At 45.5% G+C, this 25,582-nt stretch overlaps 1 long non-coding RNA gene across 1 annotated transcript; it reads right to left on the minus strand.

The window, feature by feature from the left end:
- Nucleotides 1-66: 66 nt before the first annotated feature.
- Nucleotides 67-24,997, minus strand: LOC140849443 (uncharacterized). Its single transcript, XR_012131258.1, has 4 exons — nucleotides 24,867-24,997; nucleotides 11,241-11,346; nucleotides 2,522-2,701; nucleotides 67-2,144 (listed from the first exon to the last, which is right to left on the minus strand). It is a non-coding gene; the product is annotated as an uncharacterized lncRNA (long non-coding RNA).
- Between the last annotated feature and the right edge of the window lie 585 nt (nucleotides 24,998-25,582).

The following is a 25,582-nucleotide window of genomic DNA, read 5'->3' on the forward strand; positions in this document are numbered from 1 at the left end:
TTGACTGTAAAATCAGTGTTCTTCCCCCATCTTGTCTTCCCTTCCAGATCCTCCTAGATTTCCTTGTTTGTGGGCACCCACACATATGCATGTGTGCACACATATATATATACATATACACTCACATACACATATATAAAAGTACTGCCTTAGGCCAGGCTGCCTAGAGCAGAGCCTGAGACAGGGATTCTGATGCATGAAATACACTTAGGGAGGGCTCCCAGGGGACAGAGACGAAGAAACGAACAGGTCAGCTGGGAGCTGAGCAAGGATTGGTCTCAGCTGGAGTCGAGTTATGTCCTGATCTTTAGAGCATGCATTACACCATATGGTTGGTTCTACCCTGCAGAAAGCGGGCCAGCCTTTGTACCTTGTCGGTGAGTTATGGGGCACACTGGGAGGTGGTGGGACAGGCAAGCTGCTCGCTTGGAGCTGAGAAGCTGGGATCCTTTCCAGATGGAGGATAAGGGCTTCACCAATGTCCACTCCAAATACACATATATATCATCAGATATGTATGTATACCCAGCAGGAACACGTTCATACATATAAATACATTATATACAGGAATAAATAGGTATATGCACACATTCAAATAACACACTTACAGACAGACACATGGACAACACAGATCCACACATCCGCACTGGCTTACAAACCCATCACACATGTGAATGAAGGAACACTGACTATAGTCTCTTGACAAGTCTGCACCTATGGCAAATAAAACCATGGCTTTGGCAATGAAGTGTTTGGAAAACGGGTTCAGGAGGAAGAAAATCTCTCTAAAAAACCAGATTTGGGGGGCCCTTAGGTAGCTGGTGCCTGCCCGTTCTCAGCTTGCCCTGCCCGGGTGCTAGGTTTCAGATGAAGACCATACACAGGTCGTGTCCTTGCAGCTACGTCAGCTCTTCAGCCCTTCTGCCCAAACCTGGAGATGGCTTAGTGTCTGTGACTCACGCAGTTGAGCATGAACTCGTGCTGTTTCATGTCAGAATGCTTAACTTGGCACAAATCAGGAAAAACCCCTTCAGGGGAGCTCTTGGCAGGCGATGGCTTTCTCTCCACCATCACCATCAAAGAACATGGGATAATTCAAGGAAGCCAGGCAGCTGGTTATTCCTTTGTTTCCAAACACTAGCCAGGTTATGTGGGGCAACCTCCGGTGAGCTGGTGAGCTCTGGGCCATACCAGTCCATTGAGAAAGGTGACAGTGTCATTTGCAAGTTTCACCACACGGCACATAGGGGCTTTTTGCCCAGATAAGAAATGCCTCCTGGCAGCACTGGGTCACTAATGCACAGGGAACCCTCCCATTCCCTATCTCCCTGGAGAAAACTTTAAAAGAGGTTTTTTGCTGAGATTCTCTTTGCAAAACATGCCAACAGTTTCTGTAACTGGTTTCCTATCCTCCTGGCCAAAAAAGAGAGCAATCATTTAATGAAATTGTGTTTTGGGGTTTTTTTAAGGCAAGAAAATTTAAGTCAGAGCAGAGTGAAAAAATGACTTTACTTGGGGGATTCTAAACCCAACTGTAACCTTTAAAGCAAGTTAAAATTCTATCTTTTAGTTTTGTTGGGGAGGGGTTGCTTGCTTAGTTGAGAGCCCATGGCCAAAGCATTTAGAGTAAATACCAATTTCTACTCCTCTTTAGCTGAAATAATGCAAAAAGAGCAGAAAAGAAACTCTCCAAATGAGCTTAGGGAAGCTCCTGGGGCACAGAATTCACAGGGATTGGTGCCCCTTATAACGCAGAGCCCAGAAATACTACTCAGACAGCAAAACAGGAAAAACACCTGAAACAGACAGAGAAATTAAGACTGAAGTTGGGGTGGGGGTGGGAGGTCACAGGGGCCTCTTTAAAAATGTATATACTCATTAACTTGTTTACTTATTCAATTTTAGATGTCCAGGGAAGTGTATCTTCTCCAGTGTCAAGAAGAAGTGGCTTTTCCAAGAACTCAGCTATTGAGCTGAAATGGATGCCATTGGGAAAAAACAAAACACAAACAATTCTGCTTTCCAGTTCCAGCTGATGGTGATGCTTGGACTGAGCCATACGAGAATTCATTCAAAAGCAAGTTGTTCTCAGCAGCCCATGCGGCCCCTTGTGAATTCATCATCTTGGGGAAGGGGCCGCATACCTAAAGAAATGCCAGAAAGAGACAGAAAAGAGGAAAATGAAGTTCTCGGGGTTTTGTTGAAGCCCTGCTCTTTAAACAAATGATAGGGGATTTACACACACACACACACACACTCGAGCTGGATGGTCCCTGTTTGTTTGCAAACAGTCCAGATGCAATGCGGGCCCATCAAATTAGCCTCCATGAAGCGAGAATCTAAGACCTCCTGACTCCTTCTCAAAGTGCCTGGAAGGGAGATTTCTATCATCCGGATCTGACTAATGTCATTTCTTACGTCAAATAGTCCCAAGTAGATGTTAAGCCACACAAAAATAAAGTCAGCTAACCTGCCTACTTTAAAAAGATGGAAAGGAAAATGATTTCAATTATTAACTCACCCAACCTGCAGACGCAGGGCATGCGGTGTAGAACTGTAAAATGATGAGGGTCGCTTCAGCCATCCTCTCAAGGTTCCTTTTGAAGCCTTTTAAAATGGCAGTTCGCATCGTGAGTAGAATTAGGCTCCTCTGCGGTCCAGATTTTGTTCACTCCATCAGTGGAAATCAAGTGCACGGGCCCTGAAAATTACCAGCTCCGTTAGGAAGTAAAGAAATTACTGGGCAGCAGATTCTGTAAATCTGTAATTCAGATCCTGCACGCTGGCCTGGAAGCCGCCAGGATCCAGCCCTCTGCATAAATTGGTTTTCTGGGGGAGTTTAACCCTTGCGCCTCTGCCTCCCTTCCCCAGAGGGCTCCTCCTTCCAGCCTGCCCAACCCCTGGCCCTTTAACTTGCCAGAGCCACGTGGTACCCCATGCAATTTCACAGAAGTGAGGATAATAATAATTTCTTATATTATCACACTGTACAGTTTATAGAATGCTTTCTGAATACCTTGTCTGCTTGAAAGCGGTATGCCCCTAACTGAACTGAATTGGCTCCTTTGTTACAATTATGAGGGGCTGCAATGCACCCGTATGGCTTTTTATTTTTCTTTTTCCAAAGGAGCGCTTCTTCACAAAATGGCTCCCAGCTGCATTTCCGGCAATGATCGCCACTGAAGAAGCTCATCGCTTACGTGACTTACTCTCAAAGAAGGACGTTTTTGTTTAGCTCCGGCCACATGGGGGAGTTGCAGGACCGAGGGTCCTACCGTCTCTAGCTGGGCCCTCTACCCTGATCGCCTCACCTGGAGGTTGGGCCAGCAAGCTCTTAACAATGTGATTGTTGATTAACTTCTAGAACACGGTCAAATTTAATGAAGAAAAAGAGAACAAGAGAGCCAGACTGGGCAAGTCATTTGCCTTCTGTGTTTCCCAGCCCCCAAACAGTGAGGAAGTGGGACATCTGATTTTTCCATCCTTATCTGCTCAGTCTTGGAAGGTGCTTAAGGAAGGAGAGCATAATTGCCAACCGGTGTCCTTGCAAAGCATTTAAGTCACCGTGAGCAGCTCGTCGTGTTCTACAAAGCCGCCTTACCTCTCATGAGTACGCACCCCGCCAGGTGGCAAATGACGCAAACTCTCCACTTCCTCCCTAAAAGATGGGATAATGACGCATACTGGGTGGCTTTGCTGGGAGCCCGGAGAGAGAGAGCATGCCAAACACTTCATACAGTGGCTGGCATATAATAAGCACTTGGTAAACGAGAGCTATTATAGGGAATTTTTAGCACCCAGTAACAGAAAAATCCTACTCAAACTGGCTAATAACAATGATAATAACAGTAAGAGTATTTATTATGTCACATAACAGGTGTCATGTCACAGCTTGGCTCTAACGCTCTGGGGCTCTGCCATGTTATATGGGTCATCTGCATCTAAACGATGGCTACAGTTCCAGACAAGGGGATTATGGGGTTACCATATCGGTCTTGATTTATCATTTTGGTGAAATGGAGAAAACAACTACAATGATACAATACACAGTAAAGCAATCATTAATATCAGTATTCTTCAAGTTAGCCATTCCCCAGACCAACCACATCTCTTTGATTCAGATTGAATTGAAGACATGTGTGGTCACAATGCCCCAGTGACTCATCAACCTCAGGGGCCTATTGTCCATGTCTAGCGCCTGCCCAGGCAGAGCAATACTCAATAAATATTGGCTGGTTGGATGAACTGATAAATATTTTATGGTCACATCCATTGAGAATGGGCTGCCTTATGCTCCAGCAGGAGTTCATTTTAGCACCGTTTGACCCCTCTCATCAGACATCCATAGTCCGCAGGTGGCCAGCCCAGTGGTTCTCAGAGTGTGGTCCCATGATGATAAGCATCACCTGAGAACGAATTCGAAATGCAAATTCTCAAGCACCACGCCAGACCCACTGGATCAAAAGCTTTGGGGCTGGGGCCCAGCCATCTGTGTTTGAACAAGCCCTCTAAGCAGTCCTGCTGCCGAGAAAATTTTAAAACTACTGCTTTGGGTAGAGTTACTTCACTGAGCAGTAACTAAAAAAGAGCAGACTTGAAGGTACGAAGATACTAACAGCTAACACTGGACCTTGCTACCTGCCAACCATTGCACGTCACACGACTTACCTTGTTTCCTACCCATTTTACAGGTGAGGAAACTAAAGGTCAGAGAGAAGCAAGTTTTCCCAAGGACATGTGTCAGAGCCAAGGTTGAAACCCAACCTGAGTTCCTAAAGGCATGTTTTCATGTCCGTGGGAGAGACAGGCAGGCAAAGGACAAGAACAAGGTAAGGTAAGGAAAGTAAATACAAGGTGTTGCGGGACTCAGAGGAAGGTACTGACATAGGACTACAGGGGCTGGAGCCTGGCCGTTCAAGGAGGCGACAGTTGAGCTAACTTACAAAGAATCAGTGAGTTGGCCAGATGGGTTCTCAGCGCACCAGGAAGTGCAAAAGCCGAGTGTACGAAAAGAATGGCAAGTAGTTCAGCGTAGCTGGTATGAGGCTGCTGGGAGGACAGAGAGGTAAAGTGGAGGAGGCTGGAGAGGAGGCACAGGCCAGACCATCAAGGGCAGAGGGCAACAGGGAGCCTTGGGAGCAACCTGAGCTGGATGGGGACAGTCAGATGTGCATTTTGGTTGCAGGCAGGATCTGACACTAACTCGATTCAACTGTTATTTATTGGTTACATTGCCCTGAACTCTCTGTGAGATATAAAGTGTAATCATTTTCTCTTTCACACCTTGTTAAAGAGTATAAGAAATATGCACTTAGATAAAACCTCTGCATGGCTTTAGCCCTTAAAAGGATGTGTAAATGCTCATTTGCAAATGTCATAAATGTAGATGGAATTTGGCCCCACGATCCACCCAGGTGACCCAGGACTGTGAGGTCCCGAGCAAGGTACTCCACCTTTGGGAGCCTTTGTTTGGTCCTCTGTAGGATGCGGTAAGAACAGTACTTGCAGAGAGCTGCTGAGAAGAGTAACTGAGACAATGTGTCTGTAGCTTGTCAGTATAATGCCAACGAGTAGTAAGGGCTCAGTAAGCATCGAGGAGGATCTTGGACAGGGGCCGTGTGCCCAAGGTTGATTGTATGTCTCCTCTGTCATGGTCTCAAAGGCCACCCAATGTTTGGGATACCCCTGTAACTGTGTCCCAGTCTTTCTGCATCCTGGTCACCAGCTGACTGGTCGACTTATCCAAGAAAAGAGAAAGGATGGGAGAGAGCAGGAAAAGGAAACTGTCGATTTTCTCTGCTGTGCATCCCACCCCAAGTGACGTAGAATTCTGGGGAGGAGACGTGGCTCTGCCCTCAGCTTTGCTTGGATCTGCTGTACGAGGCACCAGGTTGTCACGGCAGGCTGCTGTAGTGCCCCCTCATTTCTCTTCAACCCCCCTCTGAGCTCACCTGCAGCACAGAGAGCACCCCCCACCCCCACTTCAAAGGTCCCTCTGCTATGTGCTTTCCTTCTTGGTGACTTTCTGCAGAGGCTGCAGGGCGTTCTAGAAATGCCTGAAATTGTATGCCCCCACCCAGGAGCAATTCTCAAGCAGCTAAAGAAGATAGCAGATAAATATCTCAGCTTCCCCCTCTCTCAGATGGACAATTTTGAGGTGTTCCCACAAGGGGCCCCCACAAGACTGAACCCGAGCTGCCCACAGGAGTAACACACGAACGAACACACACACACACACATACACACACACACTCACACTCTCTCTCGATTGTGCTTCCTGGAGTTACTCCCAAAATAAACTATCTGTATGCAAGGTCTTGTGCCGGGGTCTGTGTCTAAGGCACAGACATCTGTGTCTCACTGAGGGTCCTGTTACGGAAACCTAGCTTGTGCCAAGTAGTTTAATAGTGGTTTAAACGTGGGCACTAGTTTTCAAGGTGCTAGAAGTGCTGAAAAGTCAAGCACATGACAAGGAGACCATCCAGAAATTAGGCCAGAAGGAAGCTGCAACTACCGTCAGGACCAGACAGGCCAAAGGAAGAGGTGATGTGAGGGAGCCATGGAGGCTGGGTGCCCTGTGGGAGATGGGGCACCACAGGGAGGGGTCGCGGAGGCAGCCCGAGGAGCAGCGGGACCAGGGGGCTGTCCGGAAGCCCTGCACTTCTGCGATCAGGAGCTCACAGGAAAAGTATCTTCGGGCCAGTGCCTCCCCTCAGCTGAACTAACCAGGAACCGGTTGGTGATGAAACCTGGGAGAGGCAGTTTGAAGGGAAAATAGAAAAAGGAACTAGAAGCAAACAGACAAATGCCCTGCACAAGCTGGGGCCCTGCTCTGAGAGAAAAAAAATCAGGGGGCAATTTAGGTAGCCTCTCCTGCCTGGGATCTAGATACGTGAACATGTACATTGTGGTCCCAGTGACCACCCCGTCACCTGTACCGTGGGCACAGAGCAGTGGTTAAGGACCACAACCTCTGGATCCAAAACTGGTTGGCATTGCAGCCATTAACCTCCCCCAGCTTCCCTTCCCAGTCTGTCAGTGCCAATGACGGTGGAATCCGCCCGTGGAGCCGCTCTGAGGGTTTAACGACGTGTTCCTTGCGCAGCAGTTAGCGCTGTGCCTGCACCGTAAGCCCCTAATAAATGTTCCCGCTTATCAGAACATTCGGAGAGTCAATTGCTCTTTGGGTATCTGGCAGCCCATTAAAATTCCTGCTCAGACTTGTTCCTTCTCCCCTTTACCACTCAAAGCCCCAGCTTCAGTGTCTAGAATCTGCCCCTAGTCTCTGTTTCATGGCCTTTTTTTTTTTTTAAATCTTTCCACGTTCACAGAAGTACTGCCAGAAGTGAAGGGGGAATGACCTTCGCCTCCTCTCGGTTCACAACCCTCTTCTCAACCCGCACCCCCTGCCTATCTTCACTGCACAGTTGTTCACAAGCAGCTGAGCTGTGTTGAGGATACAAAAACAGGAAATTATGCAGCACTCCTGACTAAGGTTAAACACTCATGTGCAAACCCTTCCTCAAACAGATTTCTTCAGCTCTCCAAAACGAGGGCTTTGAAAAATCAGGTCCTCTCGCCAAGATCTCTGGATTTGCTTAATCATTTCCTTTGCGATTTTATAACCTCTTTAACCATGAAGAAGAGATGGTGAGCAAGAAGGAGGTGAGGTCTGAAATGGTTTAAGTCGACCGCAGGATGGGAAGGGACGTCCTGGAATGCGGGGAGGGGGCATCTTGACCCCTCGGCGCTGCAGCCGCCTGGCAGAGCAGCTCCGGGGAAGTGAGCTTGCTGGGAGATTCTTTCGCAGTTGAGTGTGGCGCACAGTGAAATCTCCTAGCTTTCTTCATTCAGCGGCAAAATAGAGGATATTAGAGCAGAGGCCACCTCTGACCCTTGATTTGCCTCGGGCAGCAAACATCTATTGAGTGCCTTCTCGGCCCCAGAGAGGACAAAGCTAGGCTCCCAGACCGGCAAAATAACACCTCCGTTTGCTCACTGCCGGCTGAAAGTTGGAAGTGCCTCTTGGAGGCTGCCTACTATGAAAATAGGAAGTGGGTGACCCGGAGGTATTCTGTTGTTAAAATCTCTGCAAGACAATAATACGTGGCTCCTTCTGCTCTTCTTTCTCACTTTCTGAGCTTTTCCTGGCTAACCAGAGCCATGCACTTTATTAATCCTTAAGGCAAGTCATTGTCCTTAGCAGTGATTCTTATCTGATACTAGGGACCAACCCATTAATGTTGGTCCAGCCTGAAGAATGTGGTGGGATGAGACAGGATAGGATAGGAGAATAAAGATTAGAATAGAATAGAATATCTCATAATGTATTAAAGGTAATATGGGTAATATTGATCAGTGAATGTTTTGATATGTGTATATAGATTCAAGATGTATTTCTTACTGTGGTTTACAAACAGAAAAGTTTTAAAGTCTCTGGGCTTCAGTATAATTTAGTTTGGTTAAAAGTGTGCACCCTGGGTTCAAACTGACAGGGGTTCAAATCTCATAAGTGTACAGGCTGTGTAATATTAGGCAAGTTGATTAACCTCTCTGGATCTGTTACTTCAAGGAAATAACACAGTAAAGAGAAACATAAAAATGTAATATTGGATATCACAGTCTCTGAAGTTCGGGGACCATTTATTTTCAGGAAGTGTCATCCTGTCCCCTCTATCTTTCCTCTGGCCATGGACTGCTGCTAATCTTCCAGGGGCCACTCCTCTTCAGTAAAATTGCTACTTCAATCTTAACCTCTCTGTGCTTCTCATGCCCCGAACCTGCAGTTGCTGTCTCCAACATCATGTGGGGAAAATCAGAGCTGTTTGACATGTAAAGCTAATTAGTCACTCTAGATCAGATTAACTAGATTTTAAGGTAAGAAGCAATGTAATAGAGAAAAAGATATGTTTTATAATAACAAAAAGGGTCAGTCCTACCAGGAAGATAAAACAATTCTACATCTAGCAACACTTGCTGAGATAGCTTGATATATATAAAGCAGAAACCACCAGATCTAAAAGGAGAAATAAAGAAATCCACAATCATAATCATAGGCTTTAACATTCCTCATCCGTTAACTAATAAACCAACAAAAATAAACCAGCAGGAAGAGGAAATGTAACCGACACTATTTACACACTTGACCAATTGACATTTATAGAACAAAGCAACCAATAATTGTGGAATATATATTCTTCTTCAAATGCACATGGAACGTTGACCACAGTTGCCATGTTCTGGCCCCTAGAGTAGGTTCTCAGATTTAGGAGCCAGGACAGGCAGGGTTTGCTGTGGGATGGGAGGTGAGTATTAGAGAAGGAGAGAGTCACAGCTGATGACGGAGAACTCTGTGCTCTTAAGTCAAGAGTGACTGATTCATCTGCATAGTTAGCATTTGGGAAAGACGGGATGTGTGTGTGCATGTGTGTGACACACAAATCAGTCAGGAGTATTTACACGTGTGAGTCAACATGGAAATGCACCTGTGTCCAATTGAACATGAAGCAATTATTCAAATTTAGTTTCCAGAATATTCCCAGGGCAAAATAATTCCCTGTTTTCATTGCTGTCTTCTCCGTTTAAGTGTTTGCCTGACTTGTGAACCGGGTTGGGGTTATCTACCTCTATTTGGAATGGTGGGTGCACAAAAAAAAGTGTGAGGATCCTGGGGCGTTGATGGATACTTCTGAAAAAAATGAAGCGGACAACCCAAGTCCTGGATGTTTTTATCAACTAACTGAGTATCAGCTGAAAGTCCGAGTCTGGGACAGTAATAAACAAGAAAAGCAGACAACACTCCAATTTAGATGAGGAGGCATCCCCTCCGATGGCCAGAAAATACTGTAGGAAAGCCCACATGCCAAACTGCACTATGTCTCCTTGTGTGGTGTGTTTGGAGGGGTCAAAAGCATCTGGAACTCAGTTCTCCAAGAACGACTTTTAAGATATTGGGCTTGACATAAAATGTCATGTCCCCATTTTTTCACTGTAAAATGACAGTGATATTACAGATAATACCATCATCATATAAGTAAATTAGATAATATACACAGGCTGCTCAGAGCAGTGCCTGGGAGTAAGTTCATACAACATTAGCATTTATACCTTTTATTGTTATGGTGTTGCAAATGTGTCTTTCCTCTTTTTTTATTCTGAAAACATATTTTGTTAAATGTTAGGGGAGAATAAAGAAAAACAGTCCATCATAATCTCACCTCCCTGCCTCAACTTTATTTTTATATAGCCCCTTCAAATTGATCATTTCATAGTTAGAAAAGTGCCTTTCACATAGCAGATGATCAATAAAATGCATACAGGCTGCCTGACTGTCTGATTCAACACAAATACTTTTGTTTTAGGCTTCGTGTGCCCAAGTTATTATATTTCATTCTACTATAGTATGATACTATAACTATGTATTATACCTTCCCCTTACAGTTTTTCATAAGCTGCATGCTCATAATTTTTATGGCTTTATCTCGTTGTGCCAATGTGTGACCTATGCCACTTTTTGCTGTGCTGTTGTACATAGAGTTACCACAGACCACACTACCTTAGACACCACCACAGTGAACAAGTCTATACATAGTGTTTTGCCCTTTCGTAAAGCTTTTTAAGATGATCATAGAATATGGAACTAAACAGTCCAAGCTAGACCATTAAGGTAGCTGAGAAGGAAGCTCAAAAAAGATGAAACCAAAATGAGATGCCTTCCATGAGATCAGGTTGGAATAAAATGAATCCCACAAGATGATAAAATCACATGGTGGTCCTATTTTCATTCTGAAGCACTGCTTTTCACACTCATAAAAACCCACAACTCCTCCAACACAGATCAGTGAAAGATAGTATTTTGATGTGTTCCTGAACAAAACCGATCATTCTTGGTAGATAGGCATAAAGAAAGATCTAAAAGGCCTCTGGTTAATATAAAGACTGGCTTTTAAAAGCTGCAGGGAAAGATTTTCAGCTACAAATTATGTTTCCTGAGGCAGTACCTCCAAAATCCTAAGATGTGTGGAATGGATAAACTTCCCCCTTTGGTGCTGGTAAAACAGGAAGGGATCATAACGATCTGTTTCAGTGAGAGGCACTTACCTAGTAATGCAGAGACAGCCAGCTGTGCACTAGAGCTGCCGTCTCATAGCAGTGATGGTGAAGCTCCAGAGCCAGGCAGCCAGGGGCATGAAGAAGGGCTTTGCCCTTTGCTACCTTGTGGCTGTACGCAAGTTACTTACCACGGCAGCCTCAGTCCCAAGTCTCCCTGCCTCCCAAGTCCTGGGCTTGCACACATAAAGCTCCTCTCTTCAGATTGGTTCCTATTTTGGCGAATTCCAAAGTTCCCTGGAAAAAAGAATGAAAGTAGGCAAGTCAAGGAGAAGGCCACTCTGTGTCTTCAGAAGAGAGGATGGTAGTGTAAACTGGCGTGGTTGCTGAAGAGGTGGCAAGAAGTGTCTGTTTTCAGGACTGATTTGAATAAAACATGACAGGATGATAGAATCTGTGTGAAATGTAGTCCCGCCACTGAGAGCACCCTGACTGGAAGGTAATAGTGCTCAACAAATTCATTCATTGGCCCCAAAGGGACACCAACCCAGAATGAGCAGGCTTCACTTTTCAGAGGGAATATTTACAGATTGAAAAGAGTACCTTCCTCTCCACACTGTCCTGTCGGAGTCCATCCCTCCTATGAATTATGGCCTTAAGGCAGAGTGAGAAGAAAATACAATTTAGATAACCTGGAAGAAAATACAACTTAGATGACCTGGTGAATACAACCCCCTATTTCAGTGATTGTCACACGTCCACGCTGTGTGTTTTATTCCATTCAGCATCCAAAGGAGCCCAGTGAGGTAGGGACCTTCATTCCCTTTTCACACATGAGAGAAATGAAATGCAAAAAAGTTACAGAATTTGCCAGAAGCCACTGAGCTGTTAAGTAAAAGAGCAAGGATTCCACATGGATTTGTCTGATTCCAGAGTTACAGGCTTAATCACGAGGTTGCTTTGCTTCCTGCGATGCTGGTGGGAAGAAGGGGGATCGGGCAAGAGGGAGAGGGACAGGGTTCCTGTCTGCATTTTACGTGACTGTCAGGGTCAGCCTACGGAGACAGGGACAGACCTCCGTGCCAGTGGTGTCTCCAGCCCGTTCGAGTTTTATGTTTTCTCTCTTAAATTTAAGAACCCACAACAGGCTTTGGTTTGGGAGGGGGGAGAAATTGACATTTGTCACCCAGCCTTGAGGAACATGGTCATTTTAGGTCATTTTAACCATGTGAGAGCCTGACATTTGACATTTGGGCAAAAGGGGAAAAAAAAATCTCCAACAGGCTGCTTGGGGCCTGCCTGCCTGCCTCCTTGCCAAACAGGAATCCCTCCTTGGCTGAGTTCCCTCTTAAATGATTTTCAAATTACAGTTTTAAAAACAGTTCCTTTGGGGAATTATAAAAGCAATAATGTTTTCGATAGAAAACTGTCGTGTCAACAGAAATGCACAAAAAACAAAATCACCAATTTCCCCACCACCTAGAAAGAGGCACTGCCAACCAATGGAGGCTTCCCTTCTTGTTTCCCTTATGCATATATACTATTTTTGTAAGGGCGGTTGAACTTGACTGCACAAAACATTTTGTAGCATGCAGTCTGGTATTATCAGCATTTCCCTATGTTTTAAAATGTAAACAGTTTTGATTTCCCATCCAACAGAATCCTTCTTGATTTTTCTACATCAGAAGAGTCTGGATGTGTGCTCTGTAATTTGCTCTAAAAAAGGGCTCAGAGGCAAACCCCATGCTCTGTACTGTAGAAGCTATGCTCTGGAAGGAGAAGCCAAAATGCCCTTTATTTTGAGGCTCTCAGTCACCCCCATTTAAAAGTAAACCAGTCAACAACTTTCCCTCGCTTCTCTCCCCCGCCCCCAGGCCTTTCCCTTCGTCTGGCTTCCTCCTCATTCCCTCCCCTCTACTCCTCAGGATGTTGTAATCTCTTCAGCACTCCCAGGGCTGCTGAGACGGTCCTTGCAAAGTGCCAAACGCATTGTCCTGTGCTTTCAATCGAGTTTCAATTGCACAAGTACGGAAATGCATTTTCCTGGTTAGACTAATTAACAACTTAAAAGTAGAGGACCTGCAACCACTTATCCCCAATCTTGGAAACTCGCCTTCGAAAAAGGCATCTGGCGTTTTAAGTGTGGTGGGGTGCCTTCTGGCCCTACTTCTACAGAGAAAGAATGAGGGAGAGAGGGAGACAGAGAAGGAGGAAGGAGGGGAAGGGCGAGGGGGACCTGCTGGGGACTGTTTGTTCTCTTTGGAAGGTTTTCAGTGTCCCATCTTTTCAACTGTTCCTCAGGTCCCCACAGCACCCATATGCCATCAACTCTGTTTATTTACCTGAAATGCTACTGATGGACATGAAGGCGCTTTCTGGTTTGCTGTAACAGACAAGGGTGAACAAAGACCCCCTTTACCATCTCCGAGTGCCTGCATGGGAATTTCCCCTCTCTAGGGCAGGTACAGGTGCAGCGCCTGGACCTCCAGGCCATGGAGTGTGCTTTCTCCTTGTAACGTGCATGGGCACTGACGGGTGCCCTCCAAGCCAGGCACACACGCTTCCATGAGCATCTCTTCCAGTCCCTTCCCTTCCCAACTCCTGGGAAGCCTTGAGTGGGCTTGCTTCTCCTGTTTCCTGCTCCACTTCCTCCTGGGGCCTCCCCGTTCTCCCTGTTTGTTTTATCTAAATCCCCTTTGCAAGGTTCCCTGAAATGGGAACTGGGTCCTGAAACGTGGGTGGGGCCTGGGATTCTTCCCCTCTTGCTCTGCCTGAGTGACCTCGTATATCCCTACGGCTTGCACAACTGGCCCCCTTACAGGTCACACACACAAATACTGATTTTTTGCATAGAAAAACCACAAGGATAAAATAAATACTAGGGAGCCCATACCTCTCCCCGACCCAAGCCCCTACCACCCACCCTAGCACCAGCGTTGTTACTCTTTTGGGATATATACCTGATTTTTATTTAAAAGGAGCTGGAAATCTAGATGTGCATGTAAATGCTCATTTTTTTTTTAAGAGCTGGAAATTAAACTGAAAAGGAATTTTAATCCCATGTGGTCCACAAAACCCACCTGGGGACAGATTCAGCCACCAAGATGCACGATCTTAACTTCTATCTCAAACTCCCTTCCATAGATCCCCCCATTTCCTAACATAGGCCTGTCCCTTATCCAGTCAGTCACTAAACATCTGATGCCACCTGAGAGATTGTTCCAGAATTCAGCCCATGTTTCCATCCTCAAGGCCGTCGCCTTAGTTCCAGCACTCACCAGATCACATCCTGGCTGCGACTAGAGCATCACAATGACTTACTGGCTTTCTTGTCATGAGCTGATCCCTCCTTGCTTCCACCTTTGTGTTACCCTCCTCTCCATTCTAGAACATTCTCACTGTGGCTGCCAGAGAGAGAGGAACAGGAGGAGAAGCAGGGGGCCGTCAGCACGTCCCTTTCCTGCACAGCCCACCTTATCAGAGCTGTATTGCCCGTAATGCAAAGTTGCCCACCGCGGCCGCATTTGATTTATACTCGGCCCAGCATTACAATATTTAATCCAACACTATCAAATCAGATTTCATATGAACTTTCAGATGTTGGGCTTTTCCAGAGGGATCTGACTGGCTGGCAGCATGGAGCCTACGGGTGCACATAGAGGCAGCTGAGTCGGAGTCCGGTTGCGACCAGCCGTCACGGGGGGCCAGGAGTGTTGTCCCCTTCCTGGTCTCCTTTCCCTGGCCGGCCTCATGCTCCCATGTGGCTGCCTGGCCCCGAAGCAGTTTGCAGCCCCCAAGCCACAGACTAGAATTCATCCTGTTCCTGTGCACAGAAGAGCCTGGGCATCTGACCCTTCCGTCCCCAGAGCCTCACCTCTCAGCCCTTCCCTTCACCCTCTTTCTTTTTCCGGCCACTAATAATGGCTGACTCACAGAGAAATCGTTTCAGACCCAAACCTAACCACCACTCGACGCTAGTGATTGTTTTAGTAACTTAAATCAAGGGAGACATACACTGTTTGGAAAGGTCTTCCCTTTGCCTCAATAAATCTCTCTTCCAATCACTAATGAAGTTGAACTTGCTCCAGACAGTGTGTTTCAGGTTGAAGAAACCCCTCCTGAAGCTCCTTATTTAGTTCTCAGGAGTATCCTAATTCACCTCAGATTCTAATAAAGGGAGGCTGAGCAGCTGACAGACAAAGTCACACCTAATTCATTTAAAGCCCAGGGAGAGGTACGGAAGATCGTCTGGTACGAGGTTGCTCACCTTCGTGGAAAACACGCACAAACACACCCCCCTGACCTACCTGGTAACTTGATATCCATATTTAGTTTAGTTCGATCATTGCTTTACTACATGGTAACTAGCTATAAATAAATATAGTTTAGAAAGACTATTGAGTTAGGATTCTTTTTGCAAAACTTGATTAAAAATTTTTTATTTTAAGATTCTTTGAAATAGTAAAGTCTTGATCCTTACCCCATATACAATCTCCCTTCTTTGTTACTAATAAAATATCAGCTTTTAAAGGGTGGGGTGGGGTTGGGCTTAAGAATTTCAGCTTTAAAACTACATCTTGCAGCCCGCTTTGCAAACAGAGGTGGCCATTTAACGTGGCTCTGGCCAGTGAGATGTCAGAAGGCACTGAGTGGTCTTTCCAAAAGGCCCCTTAAGGGTGTGTATAGGGAGGCGAAGACTCGAGAGATCTCTTTTCTCCTTATCCTTTTCTGCTACCTATAAGGCTGTACGACAATGGGAAGAAGGAGAGAAAGTCTGGCCTTAAAATCCGTACCACACCCAAACCAGCAGCTACCTGCCTCTGGAGTTCTTACTGAATAGGAAAAATAAATCTTACTTAAGCTGTTGACATTTGGGGTTTTCTCTTACAAGCAGGTAAACTATATTCCATTCAAAGCTGCTTTGAACAACTGAGGAAGAAAAAAACACATTTCCCCCACTGGCTTGCCCACCAAAAATCACAGGAAGGAACTAATTCAGAGACAGCTGTAAATAATATAACTTCATTCATACTATCTCCAAAGTCTTAATGTGCTGTTTTACCATTTTCTGTCTTTTGGCCCAAATGCAATCCAACCTGAAATGAGTCAGTGGTGCATGTAATAAACAGCGTGGTGGAGACCTGAACCATCTGAAAAATTCAAACCCAAATCTTAATTTCCATTTTGGCTGAAAGCAAGATATTCCTTTCGGTGGTGGGAGGCTCTCAATTTCCCGCTTCACTCTGTATGACTCAACTTGAATGCACTCCCATTGACATTCTGGATTTTCTGTAATCTCCTTTCCTTAATAAATTCAAGATCCCTTCACAAATCACAGACAGCTTATAATAGGGTTACTGTTTCTGGGTTAAATCAGGGAGGCACCCCTGGCCAGTAGCTGTGTCTGCAGATATCTGAATAATTGTTTCAATTCCCCACTTGTTTCTGAGTGAGTGTAGGCCTGACCTCTGGACATGGCTGAACGTTACTCGGTCAAACTGAGAGTTTCCGCACTAAATGTGACAGTGTGTGCTCTATCTGTGTTCTCTGTGGCAGATTATTCAAATACCATCAAGTTGAGCTCAAGCTGTCCCAGAACCCCCTGAATCTTTGCCCCAGAGGTCCCTGTAGGAGTCTTTCCTTGAAGAGCTCCCTTTGCTGTACTGTAATCTGTTTCTCAGTGAATATGTGATGATTGGATGTTTTCAGCCTGATTCTTTTCTCCTGCCTGACGTCCCCTGGAGATTCTGCTGCCTTCGTATAAAAGCCATGTGTATCTTATCTCTTCCAGTGCAGTTGCTAAAACCAGAAAGCCGGCTGGAAAACATTTCCCCAAACTGCGCTGCTTTTCATCATTTCTTTCTGACACGTTCAGATAACTTGTTCGCATATTGTGTCTCCCTATTTCGTAGAGCCCCACTGGGTGTTTGGGGACTGAATGACATCACCCAGGAATTTATAATTAGAAACAAAAAAAAAAAAGGTTTCTTTTCAAATCTATACTACCAAGAGACGAATGGAGACATTTAAAAAGTGGCTGGTGAAACCCCAGATGAAACACGTCTTTTCTGACCATGCAGAGACTCCACCGGCTTTCAGGATGCCACCAGGAAAGCACTGGAAGCAAGTGGCAAATAATCCTTCCAAGTGCTGGTCCTGGAGCCACATGCCAGGGTGCATACTCAAGACCTGGGGTTAGCCTTGGACACTTGACAGGAAATGTCACTGGGCTCTTAGTTCTCCCCAGGCAAAGTTATGTTTCTGGAAGTTCCTGGAAATCTCCAAGAAGTGGTTTGAATTTTTGCCACTCTGGAGATGGAGCCCAAGGACTTTTGATACTAAGTTTTTCTTTGTTCAACCAATTCTTACTGAGGGTATCTCTCAACATGTCCTATGCCTTGGGGACCTTACCTCCTGTCATCCAGGGTTCTGGTCTTTTCCTATGAATAATATGACCGGAGCTCTACTATCTAATACGTTAGCCGCTAGACACATGCAACTCTTTAAATTTACATTAACAAAAATGAAAAGAGGCTACAAATTCATCTCCTTGGTTGCATTAGCCACATCTCAAATGCTCAATAGCCACAGGAGGCTAGTGGTTACCATGTCAGACAACACAGAGCCAGATCGTATTGATCATCTTGGAAAGTTCTTTGAACACTGCTAGACTTAATAGTCTGGTCTGCCTGGGACACTACTAGATGACACCTTTGGACCTGGTACAATCATTAATGGCACCCCTTCACTCTCAAAGTGTTCTGATTGGGGAATATAATTTAATAATGAAAATGAACTTGGCCACAGTCTGTGCCAGGACTTCCCCAAGCCCCCAAGCCCTTTGTCTTCAGGAAAAAGTTGGCCAGGTCAGCAAGCCCCCTGCCCATTTTTCCTGATTCTCTCCCACCTGTCAAATCCAACACCACTGGTGAGGGGGGAAAACAAGATCCAGGAGAAAAACTCCCCGAGTGAATGACTTACTCGTAAGCAGTTTCAGTTTTGTTCATTTCCCACTCACTGAAAGAGCTCAGATTGGCCCCTTTGCCCCTGAATGATACCCGGGAGCCACTCAAGGAGAGGGCAGCGCCCCGCTGTGGCTTCTCCCCTGATCGCCAGGCTCGGCCTGTGGTCCAGGGCGCATCAGCTCTGTGCCCGGCTGCCACCAGCGCGCCTTCGCTCACCAGCCTTTCCCCCTTACCTGTCTTGCCCAGCAGAGGGCATCTGAGTTTTAAATTGGAAAAGAATATTTACACAATCATTAGGGGATTTTTTTTTTCTTCCAGCAATACTTTTTTCTTTTTGTGAGCAGCAATCTGAGATGCCAGACAATATAGGTCATCTTAAGGACATGTCGTCAAAACTTGGAGATAAGAGCCGCTCAGCCATGAGGAAACCACACACACTCACTCCAACTCGGCTGGGGAGGCAGCAGCCGCCGGTGTAAACACCGCAGACACCATTTTGCAGAACTCTTAAGAAAGGAGGTCTAAGCTGTGTTTGATACAATCTCTGCCGCCTGGCAAGTCGGGCCTGGACTGCTAGAGGGCGGCCCCCCGAGAAGCTCCCCTGTGGATGGCACGGCTCCTGGGGGGGCTCTGGAGATAACCTGCATCTCACGTGCCTGCCAGGCAACAAAATGGTGGGGACTGTAAAGGGGGGCTGCAGGGACCAGAGGTGGACTTCCATGCACCTTGCTCAGCTGCCCTCTCCGCACCGACAGGCTCCGTGGCACGGTCTGCCTGCCTGTCCTTGGCCTCTCCTCATTCTCCCACCTTAGCCTCTGCAGGCGTCTTCCCCTCCCCCATGGAGACGAAAGGGGCTCAAGTCCCAGCTGCCCTGCGTTGGGCTCTCAGCCCCTGGGTGTGGCTGATTCACTCTGGAACATGGTTATGATTTGCTTTTATGTATCTAAGGGGTGAGGTGCTGAAGCAGGTGATGACATCCAGTTATTCTGTTTGCCTACTTTGTTGCATTGAACATATTTAAGAGATTTAAAAAGCACCTTTCTAAATGGATGTTTGCTCTTCTTGAGATAACCAGGAAAATTTTTGAAGAGGCTTCATAATGGCAAATGCCGGATGTTCCCACATTGCACCTTTTGGGAAGAAGACGATGTGTGGCTGGCCTCTGGGGCCCCAGAGCTGAGTAGCTGCGGGCGATCTGTCTGCTGTGCCCTCATTTTTCTTCTCTCTAGTAATCGCAAGTTCCTTAAGGGCTAAATAAGTCAATGCACGTAAAGGGCTTAGCGAAGGCACATGGCGTGGGGTCAGTGAACACCAGCTATTACTATTTTATTTCTTTGCCGTGAGCTCCCTCCAGGAGGCCTGAAGCTTACTTCTGTGCACAATGCCGGCCAGAGGGAGCTTTGTATTACCCGAACAGAGGAATCCTGTGGGAGAGGCTGGGGCCGCACCTCGCCTGTGACTTCCTCTCAGTGATTCTGTAAGTCATCGCTTTGTGATTCAGTTTCTCTCCGAATAAAGCAAAGAGTTTTCTTTACCAGCCCTTCTGAGACTCCTGATAAAACACACTCAACACACCTTTATGGAGTGTTTGTGATGAACTAAGGACTGGGGAGAAATAAGACCCGCCCCCTCTGCACATCCCAAGGTGCCTGGGGCAGTGCCCATGAATGCCCAAGTGCTAAGGGTACCTCCTCTCTGTCCCCAGTGTCCTCAGTGGATGGCAAATAAGGTCATGCGACAGAACCCATAACACCAGCCCTGGGTAAGTTCAAAGTCAGAGGCGAGAGACAAACTTACGCAGACAGATGATAGGTGGGGAGATAGAAGAGAGGGTTACAGATGGATGATTGATGGGCAGACAGGAGATAAAGAGAGCTGACTTGGAATCCCAGCTCCAGGGCCGAGCGGCCATGTGCCTGTGGACACATCACGGGAGCAGTCTGCTCAGCGGTAGTCAACAGACAACTAGTGGGAAGTTGAGGCACTGGCAAAGAAGGGGTTCACCTCCCCAAGAAAGAAAAAGAATATCTCTAAAGAACTTAAATGTAGCATACAATGCTGTGTGTCATTTAGAAAAATATCCTTCTATCGTAGGGTTTAATGTTTTTTCCTTGTGCATCACATGTGGGCCCGGGGAGAGGCCCCAAGTGGTACATTAAGGCCTCTCAGATGTACCTAAGGCCCAGCCTGTCACCAACTGTGAGGCTGTGTGTCATTAAAATACCAAGAACTCCACAGGCCAGAAAGGTAAGGGCTGGGGTGCAGACCACACTCCATGCAACACGAGCAAAGAAGACAGGCTGTGACTCCTGCAAGTTTGGAGAACTGATCACCTTGCCAAGCCTAGGAATCAGCGCCCACCCCTTAAGCCAGGATTCAGGGCCAGCCCCCCGAACCATATGAGGGGGAAGCAGGAGCAGAAATCATCCAAAGGAAATCCAGGGAGCTTTTTAACCCGTAGAAGAGAATGTGGGTGCTGCGGAAACCAAATCTACGGATCTCCATGTCACCCAGCAAGTGCTCTTTATACCTCAGCTATTCAAGGGATCATTTGACCAAAAGTTAAAGACTGCTTGGGGATCCCTCAAGCTCGGGAATAAGCTGGGGGTTCTTTGCCTTGGCAGGACACTAGAAATTCCTGAAGAGCTTTAAAACTCCCCCACCCTTGAGCACCACCCTCAGAGGTTCTGACTGAGTTGATTTGGAGTGGGGTCCGTGCCGTACTGGGTGTTAAATGCACCCAGAAGAATTTAATGTGCTGGCAGTGTGGAAAACCATCACTTTAAGCTAATGCAGATGCTTGGGTAGTGCCCGCAAACCTTCTACCCATAATGCCAAATCCTTTAAGACCCCAGGAATCACTAAGAAATCATAACTATATGTGAAGCCTTAATGCAGAATTTGAAAACCTCTCCAAATTATTTCTTGCAATGCCCCCTTGTGCTAAAACAGGGCATTGGTAGTAGCTAAGAAAAAGCAAAGGGGAGCTGAGCGTGAGCCTGCGTGTGTGTGTGTGTGTGTGTGTGTGCGCCTTGCCCCTTGTGATTACACAAAACTTTGCTTTGGGTGCTTAAATCAGTAACACGATGACTCCGGAACTTGACTAGTGCTGAGTCATATGCTTCCTGGTTTTTTCAACTTTTTTCCTCCCTCCTCCACCTCATGTTGTCCACACACATTGGATAAAAGTTTGGGGGTATTTAACTTCACCAGTGACAGACAGATGGATATCATGTACCTCCAGAATTGATATGCTAGGAAGGATACACCATCCTCTATGCCAAGAATGCATAGTCATGAGAAAACAGCAGAGAAATACAAATAATAAACACCCCTTATGATGGGGCAGGGGGCAGGGGAGGACCCTTATTCTTCAGATAAACGATTATCACAAAAGACAAGGAAAAGCTGCAGAAATGTTCCAGGGTAAAGGAGGCTAAAAACACAGGAAAATGAAATGCAAATCCTGCCCCTGGACCCTAGAGGAGGGAATGTCGTAAAGAAGATTACTAAGTTCACTGATGAAATTGGAATAGGGGTGATAAATCAGATCAAAGGGTTGCATCTGTGTACATGTATGCAATTGTTAACTCTCCTGGGGTAATGTAAACACTATCCCATTTTTAGCAAATACAAACTTGGAATGTTAGGTATAAAGGACCGTGAAGAATAGAACAACCACAAATGGTTCAGAAAAAAAATAAGTGGAGAGAGAGAGAATATCCAAGTAATTGAACAAATGGAGTAAAATATTACTAGGTAGACCTGATAGAGGATATACAAGTATTCTTTATATTATTTCTATATTTGTAACTTTCTTGATAAATTTGAGATTATTTTCAAATAAGTGTTTTGGAAGCTGGGGACAGAGAAAGACTATCAACAATAAACAGAATGATCATTTAGTTGAAAAGTGGGAATACACTGCATGACTCATCAAGGTCAAGAATTCCAAACACATGCACGCACACATACCATATATCAAAACTCCTTCCTCACGCTAATAAAATGAGGAGTTCCTGTTTGCACCCAAGACAAGTCAACAGTCACAATGTGAACTATTCCTGAACATTTCATAAATTCTCCCAGATTAGGGGGTTTACAGGAAACTGCCAGATGGCATAGCCACACCCCAGCAGTTTCTCAGGACTCTAGAAGGTTTTGAAGTACAGGCCACAAAGTGACACTGAAGCACACAGCCCTTTAAGAACGGAAATCAGTCTTGTCACTCCCCCTCCTTCAAGCTCCCAGAGGTATCCCCTGCCCCTTAGACTAAGACCCAAACTTCCAGCGGCCCACAAAGCCCTGGGGGCATTCGGTCTCTGTTTAACTGTCAGCCTTCCTCTCAGAGACTCTCCCGTATTAGCCTGCTTGCTGGTTCTTGACCACACCAGGGCTTTACATCTGCTGCGCCCTCTCCTGGGAAGTTCATGCCCCGTTGCTTTGCTTACCTGCCTTTAGCTCCTCATTTACACGTCACTGAACTGCCATCCAGCTCTCTGTTTATTTAGTTCAAAGGAAGGACCACTAAGAGGAATTTGTTAAAACTTGGACTGTGTCCTCCATACAAATATAGAAACCTCATCTGAGCATTTCTCTCTCTGGGACCTTCTTTTCCCTTCTGCCCTGAAGAGTATATGTCACGTGGCTCAACCCCTCCCCTTCTCTGGGGTCCTGTTCAGCTCTCAGGTCCTCAGAGAGCCTTTCCCTCCCTGTTCTCCTTCCTCTGCCACGTTTTTCTCCATAGCACTTTCTACTGACTACACACACACACACACGCATGCACACACACACTCTCTCTCTCTCACACACACAGTTCTCTAACATTGGTAAACTGTGTTGTATGTAAATATATATATATGTATATATATATACATATTACTGATTATCATTTCAACTCCCTACTCCCAACCTCCAGTAGACTGTAAACTCCATGTGGGGAGGGCATTTGTATATTTTTATCACCACTCTATCCCAGCACCTAAAGCCAAGTCTGCACAGAACAGACACTCTAGAAATATTCCTTGCATGAATTAGTGAACAAATGAACAGGGACACATAGTTGGCACTCCATAAACAAACGCTGAAAAGAAGAACAAAATCAGAAGACTTCCACTACTTGAATTCAAGACTTACTATAAAGCTACTATAACCAAAACCATCGTAATACGACAACCAGCATTACTGGTGTAAAGATAGATATATAGATCCATGGAACCCCCAGAAATATATCCACACAAATATGATCAGTTGATTTCTTTAAAAGTTGTCAAGTTAATTCATGGGAAAATGTAGTCTTTTCCACAGATAATGCTGGAACGATCGGAAATGCATCGCAAAAATAGTGTACCTGGACCCTTTCCTCACAGTACATATAAAATATTAATTTGAAATGGACCACAGAGCTAATTAACCTAAGTGGGTAAGATGAACTTACAAAAATCCAAGAAGAACATAGAGAAAAATATTTGTGACTTTGGGTTGGGCAAATATTTCTTAGGATATAAGATCATCCATGCAAAAGGAAAAATGGATATAAGCCTCATAAAAATTATAACTTTTGATCTTTAAAAGACTATTAAAAAAATTAAAAACACAAGTCACAAATGGGGAAAATATTTGCAGAGCATATATCTGATGGAAAACCTTGTCTAGAAGATATAAAGAACTCCTTACAAATCAATAAGAAGGGGACAAACTATTTTTTTAAAAGGGCAAAATATTTCAATAGATGCATCACAAAAAAGATATAAGAATATCAAATGATAAGCAAATGTACAGGTGTTCAATATCATCAGTCAATAGGTTTTAATGCACATTAAAACCACATGAGATATTACCACATACCTCCTAGAATGGCTAAGACTTAAAAGACTGATAATACCATTTGTTGGCAAGGATATGGAGCAACTGGGACTTATAAGCAATAGTGGTAGGAATGGAAAACAGGCAGCCTCCTTGTCAACCCGTCTGGTGTCTCTTATAAAGTGAAACATACACTCAGCTTACAACCCAGCAATGCCCCTGTGAGGTGTCACCCAGGAGAAAGAAAAGCAATGTGTCTACATCATTCACGGCAGCTCTATTCATAATAATCCAACACTAGAAATAACCCAAATGGTCCATTAACTGGGGAATAAATAAACAAATTGTGGTACAACCTTTCAGTGGAATATTAGCAGCATAAGGGGAGGAATGAGTAATAGGCTCAAGAACATAGGTGAATCTCAAAAATGTGAAAGAAGTGTATGACTTCATTTATATCAAATTCTAGAAAAGGTAAAACTATAGAGACAGAAAGGAAATCAGTGATGGCCATGATCGCAGTGAAGGTGACGTGGCTGCATGTATTTGTCATAATTCAAAACGAAACTGAAGATAGGTGAACTGTGTTGTAAATTGTAACTCAATAAAATACATGCCCCCTGGGGGGAAAAGATGCATTTCTGTCAAAGATGGGATTTCTTCACTTTGTACCAGAAAAGCACCTGCCTCCGTAACAGTTACCTTGCTAGGCTGACCTTCTTGTTAAGCTGTGGGGTCATCGTCACCTTCTGGTGTTGCTAGAGGGCATAATAATGGTGACCAGCATTCATGCCTTGGCCTGAATCATCTCAGCCTCCTCATCAGTAAAACGGGGTCATAATAGTGCCTGCCTGCGAGGCTCGTTTGGGAGAGGTGAGACGAAGTAATACATGTTAAGTATGACTTGGCCGCGCTCTGTAAATATTAGCAAGCACTATACTCATTACAGGTTGGGCATTTATTAATGGGTCTGCTTCTGTGCTAAGCTCTTTGGAGACATTATCCCATTTTACCCTCCAAGGCGGGGCTTCCCTATTTCCTACTTACAGATGAGAAGGTCAGGCTGGTGAGGGGACGGAAGGTCACCTGGTTGGTAGGTGGTTAGAGTCGGCATTCAAGCCGGAATCGGGTGACACAGGAATCACATCCTCATCACCCCGGCTCTCTCCTTTCTCTTCGTTGCCCTCTCCTTTTTTGACTCACCAAGGAGTCATTTCCTGTATCCATTAGGTCCTCCTATAATCCTTCTGCTTCCTCGGTCCTCCACCCACCTCGAGGGCCCGTCCTCGATTGGTACAACAGCATCGCATCAGCTGGAAAACGTTCGTGGGCATGTCCCTCAAGAGGCCTTCTGTGACCGCTCCGTATCTCCTTGCATTGCTCTGGGGTTCATAGCATTCACCCTCTCCGTCAGCTGACACCCCCTCCCTATTCCCTTCTCCACCCCTCACCCCACGTAGAATGTAAGCTTCCTCTAGGCAGGGACTGGATCTCTGCGGAGTGCTGTTTCTGCTGTGGCTGTTTTCCACCATTGCATCACTAACCATTCACATAGAACTGGTACAGTTACAAGTTTATAGAAGGAGCCTGCAGGAAAAGTATCCAACAATTGCATTTTTCTAGATAAGGATATCCAGAGAGGTTAAGTGACTTTCCCAAGGTCACACAGCTGATTAGGGCAAAGCCACAGAGCAAGCACTGAATTCCTTTGGGTCCCCATCAAGTGATGGTTCTGCTACTTCACATTGCCCTTCATTTCCAGG

The sequence above is a fragment of the Manis javanica genome, chromosome 5 (genome assembly GCF_040802235.1).
Source record: "Manis javanica isolate MJ-LG chromosome 5, MJ_LKY, whole genome shotgun sequence".
Taxonomy (NCBI): domain Eukaryota; kingdom Metazoa; phylum Chordata; class Mammalia; order Pholidota; family Manidae; genus Manis; species Manis javanica.